General features: G+C 38.6%; 1 pseudogene; it reads left to right on the top strand.

Annotated features, from left to right (window-relative positions):
• The first annotated feature begins 696 nt into the window (after positions 1 to 696).
• LOC119911916 lies at positions 697 to 23,325 on the top strand (annotated as a pseudogene).
• The last annotated feature ends 1,255 nt before the right edge of the window (positions 23,326 to 24,580 follow it).

A 24,580-nucleotide genomic window follows, 5' to 3' on the forward strand; every position in this document is an offset into this window, starting at 1 on the left:
TTGCCTTTCCTTTATGGAGCAGATGTTATCCTCCACCGGCTGAGCACTAACCAGGTGTGGTCCCAAAGGTTGTGACTGTACATTACGGTGCATTTGGGAACCCATCGTCTGGCTTAACCCGGTGACCTTGTTGGCTAACCAGCTGAGGCACAGCATACAGTATCTCACAAAAGTGAGTACTGTTAGGATTTTGGTTTAGCCTTGTTTATTATTTCGGTTTTGTTAGTACTCTTAGTATCTGTCTTGCTTTGCATCTTAGTTTTTAGTCCTGTAGTTTGGTTTTCTCGTTTTTTGTCTGCCTTGTGTTGATTTGTGTTCTCTGTCTGGTGATTTATTATTTGACTGTGTTCAGTCTTGCGTGCTTGTTTCCTGTCATGTTTAGTTTGTATTTTGGTGTTCTATTATGTTTCTGCATTTTGGTTTGGTCCTGTCTCTGTTCCCTGCCCTGGTTTTGTTCTTTTATGCAGTAGTTTCCTGTTTTCTGTTTTACTTTGGTAACTCTGTCCTTGTGTGTTCCCATGTGCTTTAATTTCCTGTTTTATTTTTTAGTGTTCTGTTCTCATGTGTCCTTGTCTAGCTTTGTTCCTGTTGTTGATCACCTGATGTGTTTCAGCTGTGCTTCCCTCCCAGCTCATTTGCTTGTGTGTATATTGTCCTTAGTTGTGGTCAGTGTTTGTGTCGTGTGTTGTTTCCAGTCCATGCGCTTTTGGATTATTTTTCGGATTGTATCTTGTACCTTCTTTGTTCATGGACTCTTCCCTTTGGATTGTGTTTTGTTTGGAGTTGCCTTTTGTTTGAACATTAGCCGCTGTGCTCCCAGCGTAAACCTGCTTAGTTTCGTTTTAGTAAATCTTTCTTTGAACTGGAACCACCTCGCCTACAGTCTGCATTTGGGTCCGCATCTCTATTGCACTCTACTACCCAGGACAAGTACACCCATGAGAGGAAACTTTTAATAGCATGTTTTTCTCATATTCCTAATTACATAATGTTACATTTCACCCTGGTGAATGTGACAACCACAGACTGAATATAAAGGTTACAACTAACACAGCCTGTGGGGTGAATTGTAACGTTTTACTCCTTGTGTTTGAGACTAAACCATGCATCTGTCTGTCTGTGTTGCAGAGATGACAGCTACACCACTTAATAGCAGACACATGTAACTAGTTTGTATCACATTTTGAACGCACCGGCTTAAGAGAGGCCCGATAAACAGACAGAAATGTAAAAAAACTTTACAACCATCCTGGTCTCCCCTAATGCTAATTAATACTAAACAGCTTTGTAAATGTTTTTGTAGGCCACAATAGGCTACCGGTGGTGGACATGGGAGGGGCGTTCCTGGAGTAAAGGAATGCTTTTTTGGGTGGGGGGGTCGCTTATCTATGTTTTACACTGTTTCTAAACAGTTAATGAAACAAATAAAATGTATTGTGCTTTAACGCACCACAGATCCCGCTACTGCCCCATACAGCGTGACATGACAGGATCCGTGGAGCCAGTCCCCAAAGCAGCGTTTCAAGTCAGCGTTGATGTCGCTATCGCCTACAAGTAGGCTTTGCAGGAAGCTGCATAGATGTTGTCGACAAGTACGGGTTTCTGACGCATATAAATCCATCAAAAAAAGTCAAGAGACGCATAGGCTACGTTGCATACGGTACATTGTGAAGAACAGTCTCATTTTCATTAACTCAACCTTCTGGCTGTTGTCTTCTTAAGTTTCAGATTGAGTAATATTGACCACCTACTTCCTCATGTCACTATTAGTCTTTGTTGTATTCAAAGCAGTCTGTTACATTACTGATTTACATTGGAAAAACCGAAAATGACTCCGGACTAAGAATCGGGGCAGGAGAGAGGATCTTCTGGTCAGTGAGTTTTACTGTTTCTCATATATCATCTATTATTATCTATGCATTGCACGACTAAATTTCTATTGTTATTGTACATCCTGCAGTATAATGACTTCTCTTCTTTTCTGGGTATACATACATCAGCTTTAGTGTGAATGTGGTGATGACACTGTCTGATTCTTGATCTCACAGCAACACTGTTTTATGTGTGAAGAGGAACTTATTTTTCCCTCATGCTGACAAGCACTGGCTTGGCTTGTTTCTTCTTAGACTCTAGTTTCAAAGTAATATTTATAGCACAATGGAAAATAATAAATGCACCAGTTTATTTGAGCGTTAATTTCCCCTGTGTGCATTTGATATCTGAAGTTACTGTGGCAACATGAGGTAAAAACATCTCAAATTACATACATCTTTACTCAGCCCACAGGACACATAGTCTGAAAATTAAAAGTTGGAAAACATTAGTTAAAGCTATTATAATCTCATACAATCTATAATTCCAGATGTTTTTAAAAGGATTGTTTTACAAATAAATCCTGATATCTGGCCTCTGTTTTAGATTAATATCTGATGAGAACCTCTTCAGCATCACATTTGCCTAATTAAATAATTTAAGAGAATTGTAAACCACTTGAAAACTTGAAAACATTATTTATTCTGACGTCAAACAAGGACCAGCTCTATTTTCTGATGTACTATTCTACACAAAACTGAATGGGTTACAAAGACATACATATCGTATCATACTGTAAGATGACTCACAGCACCCTGATATTTTTATTAGGGAGCCAGAGTCCTGGCCCCTCCTAGCCTCTGTTGCACTTGTGTCTGTAAGTCAGTTTTCAGAGGCACAGAGTCTAGTGAGGAGGGAGGGCAAGTCGACTTTAACTCTGTAGCACTACATGCAAATCTGTGGTTCACTAATTAAGTTAATTGTTGTGTTTTACATTCACAAGATTTAATATTTATTTACATGACAACATTTAAAAGTTAAACTACTGAGGTGTTTCTGTTACATGCGTTGATAATACAGACCCGGGCACAGAGTAATGCACAGGCATCCAGGCTTTTTTTCTCATATAGCATTTTGAAAGAACACATCATTAAAATGTAGGCACTGTGGACGCACACACATGCACAAATAAACAATAAATTGTTAGTGTATGGTGTAACATGATTTGAGCAGGGCTGGAGACAAGAGGAGGGCGCAACTTCTGATTTTAATTGAAAATATAATTATTCTACATGTTGTGCTCCCTGCAGTTTGGGATCTTACTTAAAATGGCCGAATACCCTGTGCAGTCCACTTAGCAGGGAGCTACTGGGAGATCAGAACACACCCGTACAGAAACACAACCTCCTACATGTAGAGACAAACCTAACATTCAGAAACACACAGATTTTCAACCTGAATCCTTTTATACTGTTGTAAGGACGTGAAAATTCCTCCTTTGCATCCCCTGCTGTAGTGTTGGCAAGTTTGACTCTTTTGAAAGACTCGAGTCACCAAATCTCGTTCATTAAAATTAACTAATCTTTTTTTGTGTCATTTCGTTCATTTGAACTAGGCTGGTTATTATTGCAGCCCTCTAGTTGGCGATTAAAAAACAGCTGCCTGGCTTGCTTTATTGACAAAGTATAATGCACAAATTCACCTCTTGATCACTCTCTATCATCATCTTGTGGCTCAGGAAGTAGAGTGGGTTGGCCATTAATCGGAAGGTCAGCGGTTCGATCCCTGGTTGCGTGTCGAAGTGTCCTTGGGCAAGATACTGAACCTCGATTTGCCCCTGGCGGCTATTCCGCCAGTGATGAATGTTAGTTTCCGTTTGTGCACTTAGGCTCAGTGTATGAATGTGTATGACTGTTGAATGCAATGTAGTGTAAAAGCGCTTTGAGTGGTCGAAAAGATGCTATACAAATATGGTTTATTTATATAATTACTATCTTTATCTCTAACGTGCTCATTCATAGAGTAGCCTAATGTCCCTATCTATGAGTAAAATATTATATTATCAGAATTGCGTATGTAGAAGTAATAAGCTTGATACACTATATGAATAAACACACTTATTAAAATTCAACCAACTTAATAATAATCTGGATCAAGCCACCAAGTTCTTAAAGAACTCCAGCACAGAGAGAGGAACAAAGAAATAAACAGGTGTAAACGCAGCAGTTTGGCAGGTCTGGAAACAAACATGAACGCATCGCTCTCAAACACTGCAGGTTGTTCACCAGCCAAGAGCTTTGAAACAACAGCATGGCTCTGTTGATAAATAAAAAGTAAAAGTTACGTTCCTCCCGAGTCATACACAAGATTAGGTCTTATGAATGAAACGTTCCCTGAACGACACAACACTACCCTGCTGCCTCTCTCTTTAGTCCGCCCCATTATGTATATAACATGTCAGCATCTCACTTTAAAGTATCTTCATGATGAGATACCACCAGGTTTTTTTGTATTTGTTCAGGTTTTTACCAATTTGACCCTGAGATGTCTTCATTCCCCTGATTTAACAGAGATAAATTTAATTTGTATGGATGGAGTCCAACAGCAAAGTGACTTTCTCTGAATAATCAAGAGTAATGGGAGGCACCTGAGCTAAATTTAATAAATTGAATACATTCGCAAAAAGTTCTTGAGTTTAGATTGATGAAGGAAAGTGGGATTAAATGATTTTAACATAAGGCTGCAACATAAAATGTGAAAAAGTGAAGGAGTCTGAATACTTTCTGAAAGCACTGTGTACACACACAACACACACCTTCATCACAGTACAGGCTCTGTGAATGTAAGAACAGAGGGCATTTACTGCATAACATGCACAAATAAACACAATAAAATGTTTGTAACGTGATATGATTCAATTTCTTTCTTGGCTGTACAATTATTACTTATTGTTTATGCCATTTTATACTTTGACACTTTTCAGGGACCAGGAACAAACCTTTGCACAAGAGACATGCTAATATATAGTTTCAGTGGGCAGGCAGTGTAAACATTTCAAAGTTTGCTGCAGTCGTCGGAGCTTTGTGTAAAAGGGAAGGAAGAACAGACAGGCTGTACTCAGAAGGAGAAGGTAAAGAAAAAATGTGCCCTCATATTTATATGAAATGTAACTTCTCTCTTCCTGCTGCATCATTATTAATGCAAAGTAGAAACATTTGTCAGCAGCAGAGCGACAGTGTCCGTGCTGGATGTGAAGATGGGGCACACTTTGCTCTGTGTGCTGGGGTTATTCTGTGAGTACATCACTGACTTTACAATGTTGAGACTTTCAGAGGCAAACTCATGTTTTATCAACATGGTAGTTTAGTAGACATGATCTTGGTTTCTGATTTGACTTGGTTCAGAGTGCAGGACTGTTAAATACACTACTGCACTAGTTCTTTTTGCACTAATGTTTTGCACAATGCATGTTCAGTTTATGGTCTGAGGTATTGTTATTGTTATATATTGTATAAAGCCTTTGAATTTAACTTACCTCTGTACCAACTAATAGAATATCATCACAGAAATGTGTGATCCTGTGGATTGATAATCAATAGTTGCCTCTGAGGAAACTCCAGCTGGATTTAAATGCCTTTGCTTTTTGTCTGATGAAGTTTAATCTTTATTTTAGTGCTGAATACACTCCTCTACGGACACGCTGAAGGTCTGTTTTTTAAAAGTATTTGCAGTATTTGTATTTGCACCTGAAACTGTACTGGCTCTGATGTCAAACTGTATATTTACTGTAGAGTCTGTTCTTCATACAGATGCATTTTCTTTTCACACACTCATCTGATCATCTTAACAGGGCAGGATGATGATCAAGAGAAGAGCGCTGACGACTCTGTGGGGACAGGACCAACAGGTGATGCAGTCAGTTACAACAGTCTGTCCAAAGATTTCAATGATAATGAGTTTATATAATTACTCTGGAGGCAGTTAAAGGTTGCCGGCTGTTCAAATCCTCTCCCTCATTTTGGGCAGTGACATGGTTTGCTGGCTGCCACAGTGTGTTTTTTGGTGTTACCTCTGCTGAAGTCAGAAATTGTTGAATGCTTCACATACAGATGGTCACAAATGATAAATCAACCTAAAGTGTCTCAGTGAGGTTTTGGGACAAACCTTCAGAACAGCTTCAATGCTCCTTTGTCTCTGAACGGCCTACTTTAAATGACCAACAATCACAAAGATAAGAAACAAAGGGCAGAGTTTAGCTGTTCATCAAGAGATTCATATAAATTGTAGTTTACATTTTACAACAACCATCTGAAAAGCCAAATAAAGGACTTGTGTAACATGTAACCCATCCTCTATTTTTTCTGCATAATCAGTATTATTGTTATAACTGTTACTGTAATGTAGCGAGCAGGTAACATTAAGCTTGGAGCTGTTTATAAGAAATTGGTAAATGTACTTACTACCTATCATTAATAATTAAGTGTGACTGAAACATGATATTTAGTGGTGATAAATCACTTTTAAATCACTCACATGTTGTCAGATAAAGTTTGATCATTTGATTGAGCTTATTAATAAATAAATGATCTTCCTCTGTTACACAGGTGCTGTTGCAATCCTTGAAGTTCCTGATTTCACTTTGTTTGGAGGAGACTCAGTGACTCTGCGCTGTAGGCATCGTACTCCAGAAAATGAGATGAAAGCTTCCTTTATCAAAGACGGATCACCTCTTAAAATGGAAACAAACCATCCTTCACTCAGTTTAGTGGAAGTGACCATTAATCCAGTGTCAGTGTCAGATGGAGGAACTTACACATGTAAATTTGATGATGGGGCAGAATCTGAAGAAAGAGAACTGAAAGTTGAAGGTGAGTAGCTGTGATGAAAAAACAGCATTATTATTTAAAATGCTACAGAAAGAATAAAACAGAATCTAAACTCAAACATCAGCTTTTCTGAGCTTTCAGCTGCAGTTCACTCTCTTCATTCAGATTTGTTTTGTCCTACAGTGAATACTACATAAAGTATTCATACTTCTTAAAATACTACAAAGCAAGTGCTGAACAGCAACAAGTGAATCTTTCCTCTGCCTTCACCTAACCAATCACTAAACATACTGAAGTCTCTAATTTCAAGCAGGTCTTTGTACATGTGGCAGAGAGAGCACGATGCTGCAAATACAGAAAACACAAGCAAACAGAGAAATGCTGCAACACAGTGGAAGTTTTCGAAATGAAGACCTTCTTGTGTTCTGTCTCTTTGTGTTTTCTTCAGCTGCATTGTGTTCATCTCTCTCTGCCACCACTCATGAGGCTGCAGACCTGTGAGATTCATTAGGTTTTACATAATGTGAAAAAAAGCGTTTCCATGGTGCTTTAAAATGTAGAAACATTTTGATGTGATGTCCATTATTTTTTTTCCTGTTTGATTTTCCTAAACAGCACGTAGACGTGAGGTCACACTGACAGCAGGAAACACAATCATACCAGCGGGGGGCAGTGTGACGCTGAGCTGCTCTGTGGAGAAACCTGCTGGCTTCAGATATCTATGGTACAGACGGACCTCCGACTCTACTGAAGTTAATGAATCAGACAGAGTTATCTCACATGGAGGCAAATATACCTGCAGAGGATGGAGAAGTGAAGAAGGTGTCTTTACACCTGAAAGTGATGCAGTCACCATTCAGGAAACTGGTGAGTTTAGTCATTTTCTCTGAATAAAACAACCTCCATTCTTTATGTTCTTAAACAGTAACTAAGATGTGGAAGAAAGCCATTTTAGTTCACAGCTAATTGCAGTATTTATGGTACTACTTTCCCCCTTTGACGTTGAACATTATTCTGCTAAATGTTTCTCAGCAGCTGAATGTTTTTGTTTTAATCTAGATGTTTAATAGGTGGAGTAGCTTCTATATTATTTTGTTAAACATATTTCACAATTTGAAGAGTCAGTGACGCCAGATCTTATTTGCTCCCATTCTGTGTTGGATGGAAATCATCTTTTTTGAGGTGACTTCTACTCCTACTGTAGTTGTGAACAAAAGGTATTGAGGTGGCTAGGAACTCTCACAAGGAAAAAAGTGCTGCATCTCCTCTACATTTACAGGGTTATTGATGTCCGATGATCTGTTTTTGTAATGTTTATGAAACGTTTCTAAATTAAAATGTTGCTAGGGGATAATTAAGATGATTACCAATAGAAACATCTCTACGTACCATTATGTTTTTCATTCAATTTTATATTTCTATTAGAATCCTAACTGGATATTTTTTCTGTGAACAGTTTCCAATAAGGTCTCTGTGATCTTGCAACCCAACTGGCCTCAGATATTCAGTGGAGAGACAATCACTCTCAGATGTGAGATCCAGGGAGGAGGAGACACTAAATGGACGTATGAATGGACACCAGCCAAATTAAACAGACCTCCAACAGACAATGAATACAGGATCAGCAGTGCTACTGTGTCCCACAGTGGAGACTACAGCTGTAAGGGTAGAAGAGACTCATATTCCTCAACAGAGTGGAGTGATGTCATCACACTGACAGTATCATGTAAGTTGGACCGTCTGTCATCTGTAATGAAAATGTAAACTCTAAATAACGCAACAGAAAACTCTTATTTCTCCAACAATTATGTCGCTCTCTTCAGGTCACACAGTAACAAATGATGTTTGTTTTTTAATGTGGGAACAAAATAAATGAAAAAGGAGCCAGTAATCAGAGTACTGCAGCTTTTAAAATATAATCATTCACAGGGAAATGTACAGGAATGAACAACGAATATCAAGTAACTTAGGTGTAACGATGGTGCAGTTTAACACTGTTCACCACAGCAAGAAGGTTCTGGGTGTGAACCTAACCTTTGGCCAACTGGTTGAGTTAACTTACAGGTTATGTTAGTTCAGATTAATCTCCTAATTGGCGAGTCTACATTGCCTGTAGGTGTTAGTGTGAATGATTGTGTTGACTGACAGTCTGTCCAGGTTTACCTCTGCTGTCACACAATGTGAGCTGGGATAGACTCCAGCTCCCTGTGACCCTGCAAAGGATCAGTGAGTCCAGATAATAGATCAGTAGATCGGATGTATGATACAGTTATCTTCCAGAAAAAAACACAGTGAAAGTGTTCAACTTGACTCTTCAACACTTAAATATAGACCTAGTTGTATGTATAGGGGATGTTTGTAACTAGTGGTGGGAAATATTACGATATTTGATTAAAATGTCTCCATGCAGGGGCCATATAGTGGGGAAATGTTAGGACAATTCCAAGGGCCCCTGACTGACAGGGGCCCCAAAAATAGGTAAACACTAATATCAAATTATATTTATATAAACCATCATCATTGAGTATTTTAAATATAATAATACAATTAATGATCTCTTTGTTTTTGGCAACAGAAGTTAAATATCCCCATTGACCGAAAAGTAAACATCCATATTGCGCCAGAAACACAGTGATCATAATGTTGCCTAATAAACCAAAATCTGGTTTTCAAAAAAGGAAAGAGAGGAAAGACAACGAAAAGGATGTTAGAAAGTTACTTGTTGCTATAGTTAATCTGTAACCCAGTTTTTCACTAAGAAAGGTTGGCAGCCTTTAGTCTGTGAGTTATATTAACCTGTTGGCTTAATGTCCACAGTGAAATAATCTAGCTAGCTGCAGACTAGTGTTAGCCTTCATTTCATCAACATTTAATCAGTGTGCAGGGAAACGTTTAGCAAAAGATTCATATTGAATCATTGTCCCTGCCCCTTTTAGCAGACTAACAACAGATGAGTCCGCAGCAGCCCAGTCTCCCCATAACTGTAGCCTCCCTGTCCCAGTGAAGAAGGTGAGCAGCACTGTGTGAATGACAGGCCAGTTAGCATCATGCCAGGGAGTCTGTGGGGATTTCTCTGTCTCTCTTGCTCTTTTTATCATAATAAAAAGAAAATTAAATATTTATTAATGACAGAAATTCAGACACAAATTATTTTCTTACATAATGATCATTATGAGATAAAATAAAAACAACCTCCTGTCTGTACTGGATGCTGGACAGTTGGAAACAGTGAGTAGCTTACCTGTAATTTACAGACAATATTAAAATAATACAGTTTGATACGTTCATTTAGATTTAATTATGGCTGTTAAATGACCGTTCAAAGATTGCCATAAAGACATTTTTATGGTGGCTTTTAATCTTGCATCAAATAGTGAACTGCATACTGTTTGCAGACTTGCATGTACAAATCACCAGCAGTAAATATTGTGCCAGCACTAGTGTTGAACTACAAGAAACAAGACAGTTGCAAGCCTTTAACTCGAGTTATGTAAAGCTTTTGATGGGACAGTTAGGTCCTAGAGATGTGGTGACAACAGCTACGCAGAGGGGGCCAATTACATCTTTTGTCAAGGGCCCAAAGTTTCTGGTGGCGCCGCTGTTTCCACGATCTGCTTTTTCAGAGAGATCGTGCTCAGTTTCTGTGGCTCATACACGCAGTTCAACATCGCAAGTCAGCTGCCTGCGTCCTCCGCTGTCTACAAAGGAAACACTGTAACTGTTGGGCCTCGTAAACATCAAAGTTCCCCGTGTGCCCCGCTGCTCTGCCTTAACTCTCTGGGATTTACGGAGTTTGCTGATGAACAGAAAGTTACTTGTTGCTATAGTTACCGGTGACCGTGGCTAACTAGCTGCTGTTATATAATTAGCTCAGTTAGCTTAGTGGTCATAGCTGACTCAGCCCGGACTGGCAGCACCAGGGGAGTGTTTTGTGTTTAACGTTACACCTGTTAGTGAAGCACTGCAAGGTTTCAGGCAGGATAGAGCGGCATGAACGGGACTGAACACAGAGACCAACAGGGAATATATTACCGAGGTGATTTACATCATTTACTTTTCGCTAAACCGCTAACTGTGTCTGTAGCTAGTTAGTTTGGTTAGCCGTGCTGCCAGCTGTCCTTTATTAGCTGAGTCAGCCCCGGGGTGCAAAGAGTCAAACCTGGAAAGAAAACCACCTCGGTCCTGTAACCTTATTCCCTGCTGTCAAAATTGGCCTCTGTCGGTTTGTGTTGGGTCCCGGTCCGGCTGCAGTCATGACAGGGGGGTTAACGCACTTTAAGCGCCAATCAAGATCTGCAACATACGGTGGCTCCCAGGGCTCAGTGAGGAAAATTTTTTTGAGGACTACTTTGCATTCCCTCGCAATACGTTTCCGTTACCTCGCAATACCTTGCCGTAGTAGCATGAACATTTAGCCTCTAGGCTAGTGAGTGGACAGTATTGCATAATGTTATTTACAAGGTCTTGATCCACATACCGAATAATAAAGAAATGCCGTTTCTTGCGGTCCAATGTGCTAAAAACAAAGTCACAATAGCCTATTCAACTTACAAGACACGAAACAAAAAATAGACATGCTGGCCAGCCAAAAGAAAGAATGGCATTTATTGTTTAATGCAGCAGTCATTAAACCAAAGTTACTTTGAATCATTTGTGATTTTTAATGTATCTTCAGTAGGTTATTTTATGAGCTTTTCACTATTAGTCAGGCCCGCACAAATAAGACTGTAATTTACAGTATGACACTAGATGAGACAGCTGATCTGTATACTGTCAGGGGAGTGAGAATGGCATGCAGGGCTGGAGCATTATAAAGTGCGTAGCCTAATAATGCAACCCCAAATCTGAAATATGTTCACCTGTATAGCCTGTTTCTAACCTATTTAAATAGTAGCAGCATCAGAAGTAGGTTACTTAACATTAGCGGAGCCCTGATGGCTACAAGCTTCTGAAATATAAGCCAGTAGCGGGAGCAGCCTAATAACAGTCGGCTATGTAAACAGTGTGGAAGTGCCGTAGCAGCATGAACATTTAGCCTATAGGCTAGTGAGTGGACAGGATTGCATAATGTGAGATATGTAGCCTCCATATGAAGTCTGACACTGGAAACAGTGTCCATTCACTTTAACTGTTTAAGCACCAAGCATCACCGATGTAACCACAGAATCTGCTTCCTCTCATCTCGGCGGAGCCTTGTGCTCTGACAGAACACGGTGTGCCCGCTGCATGCTCCAGGACATTGATGGGGCAGGTCTGTGTAAAGATGTCGGCTTAATAGTCTTCAATTTTCCGGTGTTTGGCAGCATGAGTCCCATCTCCTCCAGACCGGACATTTACTGGGAGCAGCCTTATGTCCAAGCTGGTCCAGCATGGCTCTATCCCGGCTGTCTTCCCTCTCCTCTGGAGCGATCACCCGCCGTGGTGCCTGGTCCTTTTTGATTAAAGCCTACATAGATATGCCTATTGAGCAGTAGCAGGCTACTATATCAACGCAGGAAATTCTCCATTCAAAGTAAAATTCAATAAGCTGGGGTGTTACGCTGAGAGCAGCTGAGCATATGGCTCAGAAGTAGGCTAACGGAAGAAGACAGGTATTGAGAGGTAACGCAAAACATGTTGCGAGGTAATGCAAAAGTATTGCGAGGTAACGCAAAGTAGTCCTCAAAAAAAATTCCTCACTGAGCCCTGGGAGCCACTGTAGCAACAAGTCCCTCCCTGTCTTTGTGTTTTTAAATGTGCAGAAAAAAACAGAAAATTCTTTCATAAGAACAAAATAAATCAGTCCTTTTAAATCAGGCTATATTGTATATGATTAGTAAAGTAGTTTTATTTTTCTCTTTTAAACAAATAACTTGCAAAACAGTCTTGAAAACCAACAAGAAAATGAATCGTGATAAGATCGTGAAACGTGATCCTGCCTGAAATAAATTGAGTGAATTGATTGAATTTTTCACTCTTCAACACTTAAACACAGGTTTTGTCAAAGGTCACAAATGTAGCATTCAGTAGCTCTGTAGCCAATTATTATGCAATGACATTTTATATAATTTTATTTTATGAATGAGTTTCTAAATTTGGGCAAAACCTGAGAAAGAGCCTGAAAACTTGAGCAACACATGCTGCATCTTAAATCAAAGAATCAAAACACAACAGCATGCTTCATTAAGTTATATTCGTTCATTATTCATCCTCCCTGCAGGTCCCTGTTAAGCCATTCCACGCTAACCGCTTCACCTCCACTCCCCTCCTGCTCACTCTGTCCCTCGGCCCTGTCACGGTGACTCTCTCCCTCTGCTTCGCTGTCCAGCTGACGTTGAAGCTACTGAAGCCCCGGTAGCCAACTTATCCGTTATTTTGGCACGTTTGGTGGCATCAGTCTCAAGATTTATTTTTATTTCTTTGGCCCGCAACTTCCCCCTTTACTGACACAAGAAACAGAGGGCAGAGGGGGAGGGAGTGGGTGCTAGTCACAGATGTGGGCCAGCCCAGTGTCACTAGGCCTGTAGACAAATGAACCAATGTGCTGCTGTCTGTGCTTTATGGGTTGGTCGTTGGCAACAGTTATACAGTTATATGAATAAATATCTTATATTAGCGCCAGATTACCAGTCCACCCCTGGAGGTCACCCTCTACAGCAAAACCGACAGCAAGTCAGACCTGCACACACGCACAACAGCAGACCATCACTTTCGCTCAGTCACAGACCCACATTCACAATGCTGAACCAGAACCAAAGACACCACCATAAAATACAGGCGGCATTATCATTACTTATTCCTAATTCTCATCATTTCAAGTTTCAAGTTTTAAGTTTCTCTATTTTTAGCAAAGATCTCCTTTCCTCTTGCTCATGTTGACTGTGAATGAAATGTAATCTAAATTCAATAAAGTAGTAGTTTCTAGTGGTAATGAAATGCCAAAGTATGATGTTTGTTTTGATTGCTGTGTCAAAATATTTCATCTTGCAAATTTGGTGAATTGTTCTCCTGGATAGTTTCAGTTGAGATAAATACAAGAGAACACAGGAAAAAGAGAGAGAGGTTTAAAACTGGACTAAAACTGAATGTATTATTTTCCTCCTGGGATGCACAGACAGTAATTTCCTTGTTTTATGTCTTTGTTCTAAATCAAACAGCAAAGAGACCAAAGGCCCAACTGAGAGCTGACAGGAGAACTATTCCAGCAGGGGGCAGTGTGACCCTGAGCTGCTCTGTGAACCCGTCATCTGGTTGGAAATACTTCTGGTACAGAGGAGAGAAAACCTCTGAACCCCTGAACACACAAGATGCTGTCTTCAACTCAAAATGGACAAATCAGTGTCTCACAGGGAGGACTCTACTGGTGCAGAGGAGGAAGAGGAGACCCAGTTTACTACACAGAGGACAGTGATCAAGTCAGCATCGATAAAATCAGTGAGTTTGACATTTGTTTTTTTATGGAAGTGCATTGCATTCACCTAGGAAAACAAAATGTAGACACCTTATCACGTAATTACCAGAAAATATCTCATAATTATGAGAAACGTTAAGAACATCAGTCATCGCTGAACTACACTACAGGAGAAGTGGACAGTGATTGCACTATTGAATTTAATCTTCTTTTATTTATTTCTCTATATGAGTCACTGGGAAATATTGATGTTACTTAATGTGGATGGCATTAATATTTGTATATCAGCATTGACTGTGGTCAAGAGAGCTACGCTTTGTTTTGTGATGCGTGTATTTGGTATTTACTAGGCATTACGGTAACATCACGTTACAGCAGATTCTACAAATAAAAGTGAGCTTCTAGTGAACATATTGTAATATTCAACGGGTGTGGCAGGAATGAAAGATTAAATGAAATATCTAAATAAAGAATAAATGATTAAGACTACAAGAGTATCTAAAAAATGTTTAATATTTTAACTGAATTTTCTCTAAATTCACTTTGATGTTAAAAGAAAACCTGTTTCCACTGAATCATTTCACTTCAGAGTGATTGCAGACCACCACAGCGTCCCTCAGTCAATAGCAGAGCTATCTGATGTAGGATTTCAAAATTAAAGCTTATATTTCACTTCATTTCACTTCAGAGAGAAAGTGATGACTATAGAGGCTTATGGTGAATTTCAAAATGTACACACACTTATAAACAATATATATGTCACTTGGATATGTTTTTGTTTTCAAAGGAAAGGCACATTGTTTATTGATCAGCTGATCAGAAACACAGTGTAGACATTGTTAATGTTGTAAATGACTCTAGTTGCTGCAAACGGATGATTTGTAATGGAATATCTACAAAGGCCCATTATCAGCAAACATCAGCCCAAATGGCACGTTGTTTTTACTAATGCAAGTTTATCACTTTATAAGGCTAATTGATCATTAGAAAGACATTTTGCAGCCATGGTAGCACAGCTTAAAAACTGTTGTGTTGATTAAAGAAGAAATAAAACTGGCCTTCTTTAGACGAGTTGAGTGTCTGAAGCATCAGCAATTGTTCCATTTCAGGCTCAAAATGACCAGAAACAAAGAACTTTCTTCTGAAACTGAAACAGTCTATTCTTGTTCTGAGAAACGAAGGCTATTCCATGTGAGTATTTGTCATAGATCTTAAGCTCTCGTACACCATTGTGCAAAGAAAAATACATATCTCAGACCAGCCAATAAAGAGAAAAGATTAGGGCGTAATCTTTCCTACATCAGATAGCTCTGGTATTGACTGAGGGACACTCACACGTCACTGTGAAGTGAAATAAGTCAGTGGAAACAGGAGGATTTCTTTAAACATCAATCTGAATTCAGAGAAAATTCAGTGAAAATGTCAGACATTTTTCAAAAATTTGTGTAGTCTTCATCATTTATTTATTTCATTATTTCATCTTTCATTTCTGCCACACACATTGAAAAATTACATTATGTTCACCAGAAGTTCACTTTTATTTTGAAATCTGCTGTGACACGATGTTACCGCAATGTTGACATACTGATATTAATGCCATCCACATTAAGTGACATCAATATTTCCCAGAGTCTCATACAGAAAAACGGGGAAAAGTAGATTAAATCCACGATCTCAGTCATTGTCTTTCACTGTAGGTCAGCGATGACTGATAGTCTAACTAGCCTTCCTTAACTTTATGATAATTAGGAGTTCCTGATCTCATCATTATAACATCTGTTTTCGTAATTACGAGATAAGGTGTCTGATTTTTTTTTCTTTGCTGAATGCAATGCGCTTCCATAATTTTTTTTAACATAATGTAAAAAATGTTGTATCCATAGTTTTTAATTAATAAATCAATTACGTTTTGATGTAGATTCACCATTTGTATCCTTTCTTCTTTTATTTTTGTATCCTAACTGGGTATTTTTTGTGTAAACAGTGTCCAACAGGGCCGTTGTGACTCTCCAACCCAACTGGACTCAGATCTTCAGTGGTGAGAAGTTCACTGTCAGATGTGATATCAAGGGAGGAGGAGACACTAAATGGACGTATGAATGGACACCAGCCAAATTAAACAGACCTCCAACAGACAATGAATACAGGATCAGCAGAGCTACTGAGTCCCACAGTGGAGACTACAGCTGTAAGGGTAGAAGAGACTCATATTCCTCAACAGAGTGGAGTGATGTCATCACACTGACAGTATCATGTAAGTTGGACCGTCTGTCATCTGTAATGAAAATGTAAAATGTAAATAACGCAACAGAAAACAACAACAATTATGTCGCTCTCTTCAGGTCACACAGTAACAAAGACACTATCATAAAATACAGGCGGCATCATTACTTCTTCCTAATTCTTACCATTTCAAGTTTTAACTTAACCTATTTTCTCCTTTCCTCTTACTCATGTTGACTGTGAATGAAATGTAATCTAAATTCAATAAAGTAGTAGTTTCTAGTGGTAATGAAATGCCAAAGTATGATGTTTGTTTTGATTGCTGTGTCAAAATGAGGAAAATATTTCATCTTGCAAATTTGGTGAATTGTTCTCATGGATAGTTTCAGTAGAGATAAACACAAGAAACACAGGAAAAGAGAGAGAGGTTTAAAACTGGACTAAAACTGAATGTATTTCTTGCCTGTGGGGCTGCACAGACAGTAATTTCCTTGTTTTATGTCTTTGTTCTAAATCAAACAGCACAGAGCCCAAAGGCTGAACTGAGCGCTGACAGGAGAGACTTTCCAGCAGGGGGCAGTGTGACCCTGAGCTGCTCTGTGAACCTGTCATCTGGTTGGAAATACTTCTGGTACAGAGGAGAGAAAACCTCTGAACCCCGAACACACAAGATGCTGTCTTCATCTCAGATGGACAAATCAGTGTCTCACAGGGAGGACTCTACTGGTGCAGAGGAGGAAGAGGAGACCCAGTTTACTACACAGAGGACAGTGATGCAGTCAGCATCAACAAAATTAGTGAGTTTGACATTTGATTTGTTTTTGAAACATAATTTAAAAACAGTTTTGAATCCATAATTATTAATTGATAAATACATTTTGCTGTAGATTTACCATTTTGTCATTTTTGTATCCTCACTATGAATTCATGATCATGATCAGTCCCAAACAGGGCTGTTGTGACTCTGCAACCAAACTGGTCTGAAATATACTCAGGAGAGACGATCAGTCTGAGATGTGAGATCAAGGAGGAGGAGACACTGAGTGGGAGTACGAGTGGGAAACAACAGCTCATACAAACCTTTAAAAGACAGTGAATACAGGATTAGATCTGCTTACTCATCCCACAGTGGAGACTACAGGTGTAAGGGCAGAATGAAAAGTGCACAGCAGTCTTCAACAGACTGGAGTGATCCTGTCAAATTAACAGTATCATACAGTGAGTCACATCACATTTCTCTCAAAGTGAATATTATACAGTTCATTTAAAGGTTGTTACATGTTTTTATTTGTAAAAATCCCTCTCCAACAGATAGACCCCAGCCTGTCCTCACTGTGTCTCCATCCTGGCTGAGTCCTGGAGCCTCAGTAACTCTGAGCTGCAGAGTTAAAGATCCATCTGCAGGATGGAGGTTCTTCTGGTTTAAGGCTGTTCCCAAACTATCAGCCAACTCCTACGACCAAGAGCTGCTACCTGGCAGCAGCAACGGGACTGAACAGGATTCCTACATCGTTCATGGACAGACACACACAGCAGGATATAAGTGCAGAGCTGGAAGAGGAGATCCAGTGTATTACACTTCTTACAGTGAACCAAAGTTTGTCTGGTCTGCAGGTCAGTTTGTTTCGGTCTGTGCTTCTCTCAAGATGTTTTGTCTTCACCTCGGTTCATCCACTTTCTGTCTGTGACCAACATACAGTATCTTTAAAACTAACACTTATACTGACAAATAATTGGCTGTGTACATTCATGCTCCCCCAACGGAAGAAATGTATTGATTGTGGTGACTTTGTGATCTTTCCTCTCTCACCAGCATCAAGACAAACTTTCTGCTTTCCACCTTACTGGGTCATTTTACGTACTGGACTGGGAGGATTTCCTTGTTTCCTTCTGTCTTTATACTGTTTTCCTTTTTTTTAATTCATCTGATAGCATAAAAACACAAGAAAGAGAGACATTTTTCTGAAACTTTATTTCTTCATTGCAATGAGTACTTTTACTTTGGATACTGAAGCTCATCTTACTGCTTATACTTTACTGACACAACAGGCAGGACGTGTAGTTAGAAGACACCTGGTTAGCGGTCAGGTAGGTGTGAGACAGACAAAAGAGTTAAATTTAGGAAATTATTACCAAAGTCAGCAGGTTAATGGACAAGTTGAACAAACAGAGACGACTTTAACAAATAAGAGGAAAACACTGACTGTGTCTAGAGAGACAATGCAGCACGTTTCAGTTTGAAATACTCACCTCTGTATCTTTGAAAGATGGCAGGTGAAAGTAGGTAGTTTCCCACTTTACAGACAACAGCAGCTGTAGTCACTTGGTTGTTTATCATTTAAAATAAACTCAGATTGTAGCAAGTTTTCAAGTAGAAACCAGTTTCACCAAAACACTGCACCTTGTTTTAATGTTTGCACTATACTCAGCAATAAAGGAATATTTGCGTTGTAGCATTTTAAATCTTAAGATCTCTGTTTGCTTTGACCCATTATTACATGTTGTTTTTCAGATTTTCATTCATCGGCGTCTCTCACAGTGAGTCCTGACAGAGTGCAACACTTCACCTCTGACTCTGTCTCACTGAGCTGTGAGGGAAACTCTACTGAGTGGAGAGTGAGGAGGTTTACTAAAGACCGCTACCCGTCATACTCATCCTTTCGCTCCTACTGGGGCACAATGACTGGATCCACATGCAGCATAAACAGTTACCAGCAGAGTGATGCAGTGTACTGGTGTGAGTCTGGATCAGGAGAGTTCAGCAACACAGTCAACATCACTAAACAGAGTATGGTTTCATTATGTTTTCTGTGCTGTATAAATTTTAAACATCATATTATGTGTTTCAACATACTGAATATTAGATGTTGTGTACATTTACACTGAGGAGGATGATGTACTGACAATCTGACAAGAGTTTGTTTACTGCTTCATGGTATCTGAGTAATTAACCATGAACCAAAACCTTTTATCTATTTACTGTAGATTTAACATATTTTATAATACTTGAATTTTAATGTGAGTTTTTAATCATTAGTAAATAACATCAACATTTAACATTTGTACATAAAAAAGTTAAAATAAGAAAATCCCTCTTTTGTTACATTTTGTTGTCTTTAATCATTCACTTAAAATGCTCAAGATTTATGTCATTGATTTGTTTTTCCTAAAGATTATTACACAACAAATATTATTAAATCAGGTAGAAAATCTGACGTCCTCTGCACTGCAGTATAATTCAGTCATGTGCTGATCAACAGGTAATGCCAAATAATTTAACTTAAAGAAACTGACTGCACACCAGAAACTTCTGCTCTGGACCAACTTCAAACATCTTTGGTTTTTATTTAAAAAACTGCAAACAATATTTCCTGACCATGTCAATATTTCACAGCTGAGATTTTTAGTGTGTTTTGCCCTTAAAACTAAAAATTTTAACCTTCTCACTGGTATTATTGTGTCAGTTTCATCCACTTTCTGTTTCATATGTACCCATTAACAAAGCCATAGACTTGACTTATCATCGACTGCAGTCAAACCACAAGTGTTTCCCTGAGGTTTAAACCATTTTGTAAACCACTCCCTAAAATCTATACTGGCCACCAAATCTAATTGTTTTCAGTAACATAGTAAGTATTTAATAAAACAGTGATTTTAACCATGTACAAATGTCACAGTCAGTTTTTATCTCATTCTGTTTCCAAAGAGAGCACAGTCACATGTCTCCTGCTGAGGCTGAAACACATTTCATCACCTTACTGTGACGATGACTGGATGTAGCTATACAGAAGATTTGTGGGGTTTATGTTTGATCTGTCCTTACCGTAAAACTTTAATGAATAGCGAGTCCCAAATAGCCGCCAACCCCGTTTACTGGTGTGGGTAAACATTTTGACAAATAAAAGCAGGTCTCGATTAGACGCCTGGTCTGTTTTTACAGAAGTTCTTTGGATGTATAAAACCACTTAAAGCTCGTGGGGGTCGCCCTCTTTAGCTGCTTCTAGGCTGCATAGATTGTGAATACAAATATAAATGTTTAAACTTTTGTTGGTATGGACGTGCTGCACATCGTTGGATCAGTTAGATTCTCCACAATTTAATCTGTGATCTCTTCTCATCGTCCTCCATCCATTATTCTGAAGTTCTGCAGCAGCTGATCTCTGACTGAAACCTCATATTCTGTTTTACAGATGAACATATTATCCTGGTGAGCCCTGTCCGTCCTGTGACTGAGGGAGATCCTGTTAGTCTCAGCTGCAAGTTCAGGACAGAAAAATTAGTTTCAGATGTGTTTTTCTATCAAATGACAAACTGATTCAAAATGATAGCAGAAGGGAGCTGAACATCTCTGCAGTGTTGAAGTCAGATGAGGGTTTCTACAAGTGTCAACACTCAGGAGAAGAGTCAGCACAGAGCTGGATGTCAGTTAAAGGTGAGTAGGATTAAAACAACTGCTGCATCTTCTTCTGTGTAAACTGTGTTTCTGTCTGAGAAAGAAACATGGTCAAATACTGACCTGAATCTGAAGTAGCATCAGTTTCAGCTGATTTCACCTGTTGGAGCTGGAGAAAGTCTGCATCAGTGGTTGTGACAGTCATGTTTATTGTGAATGGATAATTTCACACTGTACTCTGTTATATAGTGTACTATAAGTACTCATGTGTGTCAAAACATTACATGACATTGAGACTGGGATTTATGTTGTTTATCTACTGCATATGTGTTTATACCTCTGCATTTGTAGATGTTTTGTTTATGTGTTTGTGTGTTATAGATTTGTGGCTTTACTATGCTTCATGTGACATGACTCAAAGTTATTATTTATTTATTTATCAGTGTCCAGACCTGAAAGCTCTTCAGTTCCTGTACCGTTGATTGTTGGGCTGGTTTGTGGAATCGTACTTATTCTTCTTCTGCTCCTTTTGTATCGCTACAGACCGTCCAAAGGTGAGACCTTTTCTTCTTTTATTAGATATTATGTGATTTAATTATTCAAACACGTGTTCTGATCTCATCACATAGAATAGCTGAATAACAACTTACAAAACAAACCATGTAACAACAAATGTCTTTTTCACAGATTCCTGCTCCATCAGGTTGGTACAACACTCCCTTCTCTAATTTTGAACACAACAGCAACATTTCTTGTTCCTTTTTATATGTATTGTGTTTGATTCATGTTGTAGGCCAATCCAGTCTGAGAGCACTAATCGAGGTTCTGCTGAAAACTACTCCTCTCCTGTCCACGGTAAGCATTTAATTGATGTATATCTACACACTTTTTAAAATTCACATAGTGTTTAATTTGTATCGTGCAACTAAATAGATTAATTTGACAGTGTCTGCAGGTGATGCTCCTCTCTATGAAACAATCAAAGGCTTTGAAAACACACAGAGTGGTACAGTATATACCTTTTTATCATTTTATTACAGCAAGCTCCAAATTTAAGTAAAACATTTTAGATGAGATTTCTTTTTTTTCAAGATGTCTAGCAACCAGATCAAATTACTTAAAATTTGTTTTTTTTATGTATTTCAGTTGCAGATGAGTCCCAGGATTTACATATTCTTTGATCGAGCTTAAAAACGTTAGAAAGAAAAGTGAGTACTCTAAATACATAAATAGGAAACAGTTTAGAGATGTTTTGCCCTGAAGAGTGAAGTATTGATTTATTGTTTTTGGTTTCATCTGGTTTTCTTAACAGAGAAGCGACATGAACCAGAGGAGGTCTGTGTTTACTCTGAGGTGAACGCTGGGACTGCAGGTACAGTCAGAGACAACAGTCATGCTCAAAGTTTATCTTGAAATGTGTCGTATCATTACGCTGGAGGTAAATATGGTTCAGCATGCAGTTCAGTTAATCTCAGTGACCTTCGGTATCTACTACATACTGTCACTAGGCGTCACCAGAGCTGGAAATTGTCAAGTCTTACACACATCTGGGCCTTTAGGCTCTTAAGATTTCTAAGTTTCTATGTTTTGTATCAGCATGTGAATCTTATTGTGTGTTGGGTGTCGTGTGTTTCCAATATATTTTCATCCCACAGATGACGGCATAAAAAAAAAACACATTATCTGAGATGTCAGTGTGGTGACAATTTGTCTGAATTTTCATTTACATTCAAAATCTGACGCCACTGTACTTGAAAAACACAAGAGCATCCCAAGTTTCTTTTGTTTTTTATTCTACCCGTCAACCCGTCCGTTCATCCTTCCAGCTGTACAGTATGTATATGTCTGCTGAGCAAACACATCCTGAGATCTGGCTTCTGTTTCAGACGACAGTCTGATGTATGCCCAATTCAACCGCCGCAATAAAGGTAAAGCCAAGAAAAACAAAGGTGAGTAAAGTCTGCATTCACCTGCAGTTGTTATTGTCCAACATGTTGGCCTCGGACTCAGAGAAATTTACAGTATGTAACGTGTTCAACATTTTTATAACTATAGCTGTTTGTAGTTACTTATTGTTTTTATTACTTTGTTAGTAATGTTATATTTATTTTACATTTTGTGTTTATGCCTTGTTTAAGAACAGTTTACATACATCAGTAAATCCTGTGAAAGCTCTACTACTCTGCTGGTTTGAGCTCTGTGGGCGTTACAATACTGTCATTCTTTGTGTTCGTGGAGACGTTAACTCTGACAGTGTATCTGTCAGTTCAGTACATTATTAATTCTGACTTTATTGGCAATTTCATCTCTCCATCTACAGGAAAATCACCTCCTGCAGCAGCTGATGAAACAGTTTATTCTGAAGTCAAACCAGGAACAGCTCTTGGTAATAAAGCTGCCATATGATGATCATTCTGTAATGATTTATTCTGCAGATAATTAAATGGGTCTATTTCAAAATAACTTATCTTGGCTTTTTGTTGTTTTTCTTCCAGGTCTGTAAAGAGAGCTGTGTTGGCAAAAATGGTCGACACCATTTTATAAACTTATTGTGTGGACGTCAGTATTTTGTTGTTAATTTGTGAGCTGATTATATAAAAGAAAGACATCATATGGATTTATAGTTTTTCTCAGTTGCTTGAACACTAACCAGGCTTTAACTAAATTTTCAAAACCATAAGTTTAAAAAAAACAAAAACACCCATTTCCCTAAACTCTACACACAAATCCCTCATTACTCATTGCCTACACCATGTGGTCATTTAAAAAAGCACCAGCATTCAATAATCACTCAAGTCAGGACAGGTTGAGCTCAATTAGCACACAGCTACCCAGGTGGAAACACAAACAGTCAACATTGATAACACACCAATCAGAAGCTTCAAGAGAGATAAAAGGGCCGGAGTCAGTTCATTCAGTTTTGAAACAATGGATCCAGAGAGATGTGAAGGAAGAGGCTTAGGACACCAGAGAAGAGGAGGAGGATGAGAATCTCAGGTCTGTCCAAGACCAAAGACAGGAGAATAATTTGTTGTTTGGTGTGTTGTGGAACCACAAGCAACATTTCTAATAACCAGTTTTTGTACTATTGTTTTGAATTTATCTCACCAGTGTGTAAGACTGTGTTGTAGTGTGTGTGTGTGTGTGTGTGTGTGTGTTTTTGAGGGCTCGTGTGTCATGTCTGAGGGAAAAGTTTGATTTTTCAGCAAGATTGAATGGTTTTGAGTGGAAAGCATTATTTTAAACTGAAAGTAGGTTGTTTGGGGAATTGGGTGAAAAGTTGTGGATTTGTGTTTAGAGTTTCGAGAAAGAGGCAAAATTTCAAGAAATATTTAAGCAATTGAGAAAAAGTGAAATTACGCTCTCTTCATACAAAAAGCACAAGTACTACTGAGGTGTCATCTAATTTAGTATTTTTAGACTACATATTATTAGATTTCATTTTGTCAATTATTTTCAACTTTTGCTACTGTATGTTTGAGCTTTAGTGCCCAGGTGATAGTGCAGCTTTAAAGTCAGCATCTTTTTCAGTGGATGAGAAAGATCCAGGATGGACGTCAACAGTTACTTTAAGTAATGATCTGCTATCAAACAACATATCCTGTTTTTCTCTTTAAATATATTTGTAATGTGTTTCATTTTCACCTGAATGGATTTTATATTTTGTAGTAAAATCATTTTGATCATTTCATTCATCAATAAACTTCTTTATATGTTTCTTTAGTTGCTCTGAAAAGACACCTTGCTTTTGGATTCCATTGATGTTAAATTTAGTGCATCTCTATTGTATCAGGGTGAAGATAGAAATATAAATTTCCAGGTCTTTAAGTTGGTATAAAATGTTTCAGGTTGAAATATTGAGTTTGTGATGCGCCAATGGAAATCACATTTCATTCAGTCAATGTTGTTGTCAGTAACTGTGCAGTTAAAATGGAA

Source organism: Micropterus salmoides, unplaced genomic scaffold (assembly GCF_014851395.1).
Source record: "Micropterus salmoides isolate LMB-PRFRI ecotype aquatic unplaced genomic scaffold, ASM1485139v1 Ms_hic_scaffold_2, whole genome shotgun sequence".
Lineage (NCBI taxonomy): Eukaryota > Metazoa > Chordata > Actinopteri > Centrarchiformes > Centrarchidae > Micropterus > Micropterus salmoides.